Source organism: Piliocolobus tephrosceles, chromosome 21 (genome assembly GCF_002776525.5).
Source record: "Piliocolobus tephrosceles isolate RC106 chromosome 21, ASM277652v3, whole genome shotgun sequence".
NCBI classification, from domain to species: Eukaryota; Metazoa; Chordata; class Mammalia; order Primates; family Cercopithecidae; genus Piliocolobus; species Piliocolobus tephrosceles.
In genome coordinates, this window is record NC_045454.1 from 37,351,909 (window position 1) to 37,361,706 (window position 9,798).

Genomic DNA, 9,798 nt, shown 5'->3' on the forward strand with positions numbered 1-9,798 from the left:
TTTCTGGAAGGAGGATGGATCTTCAGAAATTGTTTTAGGTTTGACTCAAGAGCCCCCAGAGCTGGTGTGATTTGGGGCAGGGGTATTGTCTTGCCTTCTCTCCAGGATGAAGATGGGAAGGAGTTGTCTGATGAGGACATAAGAGCGGAAGCTGACACCTTCATGTTTGAGGGTGAGGGTCTCAGTGTGGGACTACAGTGGGGACAGGGGCCTCTCCATCCCAGCGACGTGGTGGGTGGACCCTGGATCACTCCATTCTGCCCATCCTCCCGCTCCCTACATTCTCCCAAGAGCCTCAGTGTATAGGTGCTGTCCACCCTCTGGTGCTGAAGCAGCCCAGAAATCCCGTTTTGCTTGGCTGCCCCTCAGGCCATGACACCACAGCCAGTGGTCTCTCCTGGGTCCTACATCACCTCGCACAGCACCCAGAATACCAGGAACGCTGCCGGCAAGAAGTGCGAGAGCTTCTGAAGGACCGTGAGCCTGTTGAGATTGAATGGTGAGTGCAGGTGCTGGCCTGTTCTTGATCTTTTCTCATTGGTTCTGCTCCTCAGGTGGGTGGGGAGAGGGAGTTGCTTTTTGTCAATTCTTCCATTATCTCTTAGTGGGAATCAGTGCAAATCTCAGAGACAGGGCTTAATACCCAGCCCGGCCAGCAGGGGATGGTTTGCAGGCTTTTGGGACCCGGGCTGCTGGGAGAATTGGTGACAGTATATAAAGGCAGATGAAGCCACTTAGCATGTGTTCAGCAAATGAATTTCTCTGCCACCTCCTCTTTTCACTGAATTATCGTACTTTTTCCAAACATCTTCACTTTCTGAATGTTTGCTCTTCCGTACCCTATTTCAATCCTGTTGTGCAGTCCAGGGATTTCTAAGGGAGACCTGAGGGTAGAAGTAATTCATTCCTGTCCAGAACACCTACATCGTTCATCCATCCAGTCTTCATTCAGCAAACACTCCCACACTGCATTCCCATTCCCAGTTTTGTTTCTAGCACCTTTCAGTACTCTGGAGACCTTGAAAGGATCCAGCCCTGTGATCTGTTTTCCCCGTGCTCCCAACTTGGTGGGGGAACAGTCCCAGTACAGGAAACTCCCAGCACAGACGGGCAGGGATGAGGTTCAGAGCAAGAGAAGCATGACTGGCGGTACAGAAAGTGTCTCAACCAGGCACAGTGGCTGAACCTGTAATCCCAGCCACTCAGGAGGCTGAGGTGGGAGGATCACTTGAGGTCAGTACTTCAAGATGAGCCTGGACCATATAACGAGAATCTTTCTCTAAAAAATATGAAGACATGAAAATAAAAGTGAGGTGTCTTGGTTGAGACCCTTAATAATGATCAGTCGATATTTGGATGCAGCAGTGCCCTAGGTCAAGAAGACAGCCTGGGCCAAGGTTGAGGGAGGAGAGAGGGAGGGAAGGAGAGCAGGAGAGAGAGAAAGAGAGAGAGAGAGAGAAAGAGACCGAGAGAGAGACCAAGAGAAAGAGAGAGAGAGAAGGGAAAGAAGAGAAAGAAAAGAGGGAAAAAGAGAAGTGGCTTGTGTACAGGGGGAGGGAGAAGGTCATAAAGAGAGAATGGAGACAGAAGGAAAGTGAGAGAGAAAGAAAGAGAGAGGGAAGACAGAAAGAAACAGAGAGATGGATAGAGAGGGAGAAACTGAGTCATGATGAGATGATGAACCTGGAGATGGCAGCAGAGCCCGGGTGTAGAATACATGGGAAAAATGTGAAGAACTTCAATTTTAACTCAAGGTCCATGGGAAGGGACAGATAGTAGACCAATCTTTTTAGGGCTAGTGTAGAGGGCATACTGGAGAGGACCAGTTGTAGAATGAAGTCCGAGGGAGGACATTCTGAGGTCTGAGCCAGGCGAGGAGCTGGGGATGGAGAGGAGACATTGAGCTGGACAAGTCTTTTGAAGGTAGCGCCCTTACGTCCAAGCCTTTGCTCAGCACAGCAGTCCTGTGAGGTGGAGAAACATTTTTATGCTTTTAAAACCAAGATTTCAAGCAAAACTACACATTGTTAAAAAAAAAAGTGTCCAAAAATTTTGATGAAAAATGAGCTACCTTCTTAAGCCTCACGCTGGCGGTTCCCATCATCAATGGTTTTCTGTGTGCCCTTCTAGAAAATGGCTATCCTGGTGCCCACTGTATATGAACGCACATTCTCTTTTTCTATATGAGTAGGAGTACATAAAATAGACACAGGTCTGCACACTAACTATGTATCTTTAAGATCTTCTGTTTTTCTCAAAATATGAGTTTTGGAAAATGAGTTTGTTTTTCAATTTGTCTTTATTTTTAATTGACAAATTTTGATTATATATATTTATAAGGCACACTGTGACGTTATGATGTACGCAATGCAGAATGATTAAATCAACCTAATGGTCATATCCATTACCTCATATACTTATTATTTCAGCAGTGAGAACATTTGAAATTTTCTCTTTTGGCCATTTTGAAAAACATATTGTATTATTATTAACTGTAGTCACCATGCATATAATAGATCTGAAAACTTATTCGTCCTGTCTAATGGAAACTTGTACCCTTTGACCAACATCTTCCTGTTCTTTCTTCCTCTCTCCTCTGGCAACCACCATTTTCTTCTCTGTTTCTATGACTTCTGTGTTACCTATTTTAGCTCTCACAGATAATTGAGATCATTTGCTATTTGTCTTCTTGTGCCTGGCTTATTTCACTTAGCATAATGTCCTTCAGAATCATCCATGTTGTCACCAACGAAAAGATTCTTTTCTTTTTAAAGGCTGAATACCATTCTATTTTGCATTTATACATGGAAAATGAGCGTTGATTTACAAAAACAATGATGAGAACAGATTCTTCTTGGACTCAATGAGACATTACAGATAAGACAGGGTTTATCCTTGACATTCATGCCACCCCACCTACTATCCTCCCTTTCCCTAAAGGGGTCTCTTGAGACATCAATTTGCCATCTAACTGTCTGCTTATCTATCTATCTATCTATCTATCTATCTATCTATCTATCTATCTATCTATCTATCTATCTATACATCTGTCCATATGTTCATCCATCCATCCATCCATCCATCCATCCATCCATCCATCCATCCATCCATTTATTTATCCTATCTATTCATCCTTCCTGTCTATCTATCCATCCATCGATCTATCTCTATCATCTATTTCCATATATATGCTATGTATTTTATTGACATAAATAGGAGTCAATTAAATATATACATATGGATATATTTTAATATATATTAAATTTATTAATATATTTAATTTAATAATTAGGAGTCAATAAAATGTATATATATTTCCATATACATAGAAATATATGTTTCCATATATATATACTATGTATTTTGCCCCTTGCTATTTACATATATGCATTTTGTGGCTTGTTTTTGCCTCTCAATAGTGTGTCTTAACAGCTGTTTTTTTTAGTATGGCATAACATTCCATATTTTATTTGTTTCACATCTTTGTTGAAAGCGCTTGTGTGAATCTTTCCAATTATTGTAGATATGGCCAATTTGCCTTCCAGAATCTCTGTACTGGTTTACCTTCCAGCTTGCATTGTGTGACACAGCTAGTGACCTATTTCCTCCTTTTTTGTAGTTGCATTGTATTCTATGGTACTAGTGTTCTGCTGTGTGGATGTTTATCTAAACATCTTCCCACCATGTATATTTAGCTTGTTTCCGACTTTTGCTAAATTAAACCTGTTGCAGTCGGCATGTGCGTACAGTGACCATAGCTTATTTGTGTGAATATCTCTGCAGGACAAATTCCCAAAAGTGTAATTCTACAATTTTAATAATGATAAAAAAATCCATTCCTACTAGCTGAGTATGATGGCACCAGCTTTCCCATAACTTCACCAAGAGTATTACATTATTATTAATTTTTTTTCAATTTTTAAGTTTCTGGCTATGCGGGTTGGTTACATAGGTAAACGTGTGCCATGGTGGTTTGCTGCACCTATCAACCCATCACCTTGGTATTAAGCCCAGCATCCTTTAGCTATTCTTCCTGATGCTATCCCTTCCCCAACCCCTCCCCCTGACAGGCCCCAGTGTGTGTTGTTCCCCACCATGTGGCCATGCATTTTCCTTGTTCAGCTCCCACCTATAAGTGAGGACATGTGGTGTTTGGTTTTCTGTTCCTGCATTAGTTTGCTGAGAATAATGGCTTCCAGCTTCATCCATGTTCCTGCAAAGGACATGATCTTGTTCATTTTTACGGTTGCCTAGTATTCCATGGTGTATATGAACTGCATTTTCTTTATCTCAGTTATCATTGATGGGCATTTGGGTTGATTCATGTCTTCACTATTCTGAATAGTGCTGCAATGAACATATGCATGCATGTATCTTTATAACAGAATGATTTATATTTCTTTGGATATATACCCAGTAATGGGATTTCTGGGTCAAATGACATTTCTGCCCCTAGATCTTTGAGGACTCATCACACTAAATTTTTGTCAGTCTGCCTATTTCTTCTTTTAGTGAACATTTCCTTAAATAAGAGTGGGATAGGACATCTTTCGCCATTTTTTTTTTTCTTTTTATGGAAGAAGTCATCTTACATTGTTTGCTGTTTTCTTTTGGGTTATTTTCTCATATTTACTTATGAGAATATGTATTAAAGTTAATCGTTTTTTCTGTCACTTTTTGCCTTTTGACTTCTTGGGGACAGTTTTGGGTAGTTTATATGAAGCCAATTTTGTCCACATTTTCTTTTGTAGCTGTATTATCCAGCCATTTCCCAGGGTTTTGTGGGGCTTCCTTTATCAGATGTGAAGTTTCACTTTTTCACATATCTGTCTCTGAGCTCCCTATTCTGTTCTTTGGTCTGTTTTCCTGTTCTTGCAGCTTTGCCATGATACATTTATCACTATACCTCAGTAATAGGTCTTAGTATCTGGTAGAGTGACTTTCTCTTCTGCTTTTATTTCAATAATTTGGGGGGGCGGGTACAGGTGGTTTTTGGTTACAAGAATGAATTCTTTAGTGGTGAGCTCTGAGATTCTAGTGCACTTGTCTCCTAAGCAGTGTACAGTGTACCCAATATGGAACCTTTTATCCCTTGCCTCCCTCCCAACCTCCCTCCCTGAGTCCCCAAAGTCCATCATGTCACTCTGTATCTTTTTGCATCCTCAGCATAGTTTCCACTTGTAAGTGAGACTGTATGATATTTGTTTTTTCATTCCTGAGTTATTTCACTTAGAATAATGGTCTCCAGTTCCATTCAAGTTGTTGCAAAAGACATGGTTACATTCCTTTTTATGGCTGAGTGATGATGTATGTATGCCACATTTTCTTCATCCACTCGTTTGTCAGTGGGCACTTAGATTGGTTCCATATCCTTGCAATTGTGAATGGTGCTACTATAAGCATGCATGCGTATGTGTCTTTTTCATATAATGCCTTCTTTTCCTTTGGGTAGATACCTAGTAGTGAGAGTGTTGGATGGAATGGTAGATCTACATTTAGTTCTCTAAGGAATCTCCTTACTGCTTTCCACAGAGATCGTACTAATTTACATTTGCACCAGCAATGTAAAAGTGTTCCCTTTTCACCACATCCACACTAACATCTATTGTTTTTTGACTTTTTAATTATGGTTATTCTTGCAGAAGTAGGGGGTATCTCATTGTGGTTTTAATTTGTATTTCCCTGATGATTAGTGATGAGCATTTTTAAATATGTTTGTTCACTGTACATTTTCTTTTGAGAAATGCCTATTCATGTCTTTGCCTACTTTTTGATGGGGTTATTTGGTTTTTTGCTTGCTGATTTGTTTGAGTTCCTTGTAGATTGTTGATACTAGTCCCTTTGTCGGATGCATAATTTGCAAATATTTTCTTCCACTATGTGGGTTGTCTGTTTACTCTGCTGATTGTTTCTTTTGTTGTGCAGAAGCTTTTTAGTTTAATTAGGACTGATTTCTTTATTTTTGTTTTTGTGGCATTTGCTTTTGAGGTCTTAGTCATGCATTCTTTGCCTAAGCCAACTTTCTCTTCTCTAATATTTTATTTTCAGATTGACTTAGCTGTTCATAATTTTTTCTTCCCAAAAAAGTTCAGAGTAACTTCATCAAGTTCCTAAAAATTAGATTATCATTTGCACTGAATATATTCTCTCATTTGACTTGATATATCTTATCAAGTAACTTCAGGTAACATCATAATATTGACCCATGGTTTGTCATAGTAAAATGGTTATTAATGTATTCAAATAATATTTAAGCTTTTAATAGATATTAAAATACTTGCTTAGATATCATATGCATGTTTTGCTAGATCAATCCTTACATATTCTGTTGCTATGGTGAAGTGTACCTTTTATTCAGATTGAGGGAAATGTATAAATTCATTTGAAATACAGAGACTTTATGTCTCTTGTTAAATTTTATTCAGATATTTTATATTATTATTAATTTAATTAATATCTTATCTTTTATCTTTTTCCAGCTGCTTGTTATTTCTACATGGGAAAACTAATAATTTGTACATATAAATTTAGTTCCCAATGAACATAGTACATGATAAATATGGTATTTTGTATCAAGAGAAAAAAATATAGATCATTAGGTAAAAGCTCTTAGGACAACTGGGAAGTTTCCTGAAAAAAAATCAACTCAATCTGGTTGCCATGTCTTATAATAAGACAATGTTCAGATTATTCAAGTATATAGTTTTTTTAAAGGCTGTTAAAAGCTCTAGAAGAAACCATTGGAAAAGTATTTTATAGCTTCAGAGTAGAGATAACCCGATTTTGATACAAGTCCCAGGAGCTAGACAAGAAAAGACTGACATACTGTTAAATGAGAAAAGATATGGAATATGTATATAGTATATGATGTAACCATATTTTTAAGATGCCAAAAATTAGCTCTAGAAAGATACATAAAACTGATAATAACTTAGGCAACCTGTGAGGAGAAGAAGCAGGTGACATTGGGCCATAGGGGTAGATGATGTTTTATAGTTTTCAAATTTTGAACCACTTAAGTGTACAGTGTATTAAAATTTTAAACAGCCACAGAAAAAGAAGAAAGATTGAGCAAAGAATTCAGCTTTCTTACTGGATCTTAAATGTTTGTAAAAGTTTTCCAGTGAAGTGTTCTGTTTTTCTAAGTATAAAAGCACCATCTGCCAAAATGATACATTTACTGCCACATTTCAAATTGCATTCCTCTCTTTTTTTTTTTTCTCGTCTAATTGCATTTGCTACTATCTCTAGTACAATGATGAATAAGAACAAAACACTAGATCTGGGTATTTTGTTTCTTATTCACTTGCATTTTGTGTTTGCTTTCTTGCCATAAAGGATATTTACTTTTATGCAAGCTCCGCCTCCGGGGTTCACACCATTCTCCTGCCTCAGCTTCCCGAGTAGCTGGGACTACAGGTGCCCGCCACCACGCCTGGCTAATTTTTTTGTATTTTTAGTAGAGACAGGATTTCAACATGTTAGCCAGGATGGTCTCGATCTCCTGACCTCATGATCCGCTCACCTCGGCCTCCCAAAGTGCTGGGATTACAGGCAGGAGCCACCGTGCCCGGCCCAAACTTTTTTTTTTATAGCTGGCTTCAGGGTGTTGTGTTTTCCTCAGAATAATCTTTAAGAAATTGGCACCATTTTTTTCCAGTACTTTTCTAATTCTCTGCTTTTCTAATTTTGCTCTGCTTTTTAAATTATCCAGTATTTCATTCGTGTTGAATTTATTTTGTGATAGGGATAAAAAGTCTCGCTTGGAAACAGAGAAGCTGGAGAACTGTGTCTTTGCTCACTTGATAACGATTGGGGCTGGGGTGTTTTCTTAGGGATGACTTGGCCCAGCTGCCCTTCCTGACCATGTGCATTAAGGAGAGCCTGCGGCTGCATCCCCCAGTTCCTGCCATCTCCCGATGCTGCACCCAAGACATTGTGCTCCCAGACGGCCGGATCATCCCTAAAGGTGCTCACAGCCTCATGGAGAGGAGCCTCCTGTGTAGCAAGAGAGGCCTTCAGGCAGGGGGGCCTTGTCCTGACTGCCCTCTTCTCTCACACAGGCATTATCTGCATCATCAGTATTTTTGGGATCCATCACAACCCAAATGTGTGGCCAGACCCTGAGGTACTGCCTCCCTCACCCCACCCTTTTAGGGATCCGTTCCAAGGTTCCTAGAGGAGGTGACAGGGTTTTGACCAGGAAAATCCAACATGACTTCCTCTCAATGGAGACACATCTGCCAAAATGTCTCTCCAAGGCTGGCGGTCTTGGAGAAAACTGGGAGAATCCATCCAGCTGGGAGACCCCAACCAGCAAGCCTTCTTGGTCTCACCTGCAGGTCTACAACCCCTTCCGCTTCTACCAAGAGAACATCAAGGAGAGGTCACCTCTGGCTTTTATTCCCTTCTCGGCAGGGCCCAGGTAAGGATGGCCTGAGTCTGATGCAGAGATGGCCTGATGAGGCAGAGATGGGTGCAGGGGTCACAAAAGGGGGAAGTTACAGACTGTCCCAGTTCCAGCTCTCCTTCCCTCCCTTCCTCAGGAGTTAATGGGCAATAGTTCACAGAATGGGGTTGGGTAGGTCCTAGAGGGGTCTGCGGTGTGCTCAGAGTCCCCTCCTTCATCTGCTGATCTGAAGAGGAGGTGGGAACCTGGGCCAGGTTTGGGGGATATGCAAGCACACATGGGAGTCCTATGGACACTTAGCCCCTCTTTCTGCTCCTCAAGCCGATCTGGGTGCGATTCGGGGTCCCAGGCCAGGTTCTAAGCATGATGGGGCTGGGATGGGGGTCATGGGCCCAGTCAGATTCCCTCACTTTCGCCCCCAGAAACTGCATTGGGCAGGCGTTCGCCATGGCTGAGATGAAGGTGGTCCTGGCACTCACGCTGCTGCGCTTCCGCATCCTGCCGACCCACCTTAAGCCCGGCAGGAAGCCGGAGCTGATATTGCGTGCAGAGGGTGGACTTTGGCTGCGGGTGGAGCCCCTGGGTGTGAACTCACAGTGACTGTCCTACCCATCCACCCACCTTTGTAGATTCCCAGGAATAAAACTATGCTGACACCTCTGCTTTAGCCTCATTGACAACCAGCAAGGGGCTCTTGGGGACTGGTGGGATCTAAGAAAGAGGAGTGAGTGGGTGGAGGCGGGGTGATGTCACTAAACTCAAAATCCTGACTGCCTCTCTGACTGAGCACAGAGCACCTAGGCCCTTAGTGGGTTTTCCCAGAGCCCAAGTAAAAACTTTATCCTGTGGGCAGTAGGGAGCCCTGGGAGGTGTTTGAGCAGGAGAGGGAAGAGGATTAAGAATGGATTTAAGGAGCAAGACTGAGACTCTGATTCAGCGAGAAGCAACCATAGAGGCAGATCACTTTATCTGTCCTGGGAATGTCCCCTCGAGACTGGAGTTCCCAGCTCAGAACTAAGGGAAAGGGGTGCAGCTTCCACCCTGGCAGGCTTTCAGAAATTTTTAGTTCCTTTTCCCACCAACATCCCACCTCTGTTTCTCACTTTCCCAGTTGGTTCCCTCTGTGACTCTCTTCCCAAACCTTCAGAGGCATAGGATCTGGAGCCAGGCTGCTTGGGCTCAAGTCCTGGCTCTGCTGTGTGACTTGAGCAAGTTAATTCCTCTCTGTGCCTCGGTTCCCTCAACCATGTAATGGAGACAACAGCATTTCCTATATCAGCGTTTTCCTGAGCTCTCCCATAGAAGGGACTCAGAACTGTGCCTGGCACACAATGAATGCTAAATATATGGGGCCATTATTATTTCCGCTGTCAGAAAGTCTGACTGTT

At 41.8% G+C, this 9,798-nt stretch overlaps 1 pseudogene across 1 annotated transcript in view; it reads left to right on the plus strand.

The window, feature by feature from the left end:
- LOC111534254 overlaps positions 1–9,071 on the plus strand; it is a 73,667-nt pseudogene extending 64,596 nt beyond the window's left edge. Inside the window, exons 6-11 of the transcript XR_003309940.1 lie at positions 106–172; positions 370–499; positions 7,836–7,969; positions 8,064–8,128; positions 8,343–8,425; positions 8,833–9,071. The product of XR_003309940.1 is annotated as a cytochrome P450 4F11-like (transcript). The remainder of the gene's footprint in view (positions 1–105; positions 173–369; positions 500–7,835; positions 7,970–8,063; positions 8,129–8,342; positions 8,426–8,832) is intronic.
- The last annotated feature ends 727 nt before the right edge of the window (positions 9,072–9,798 follow it).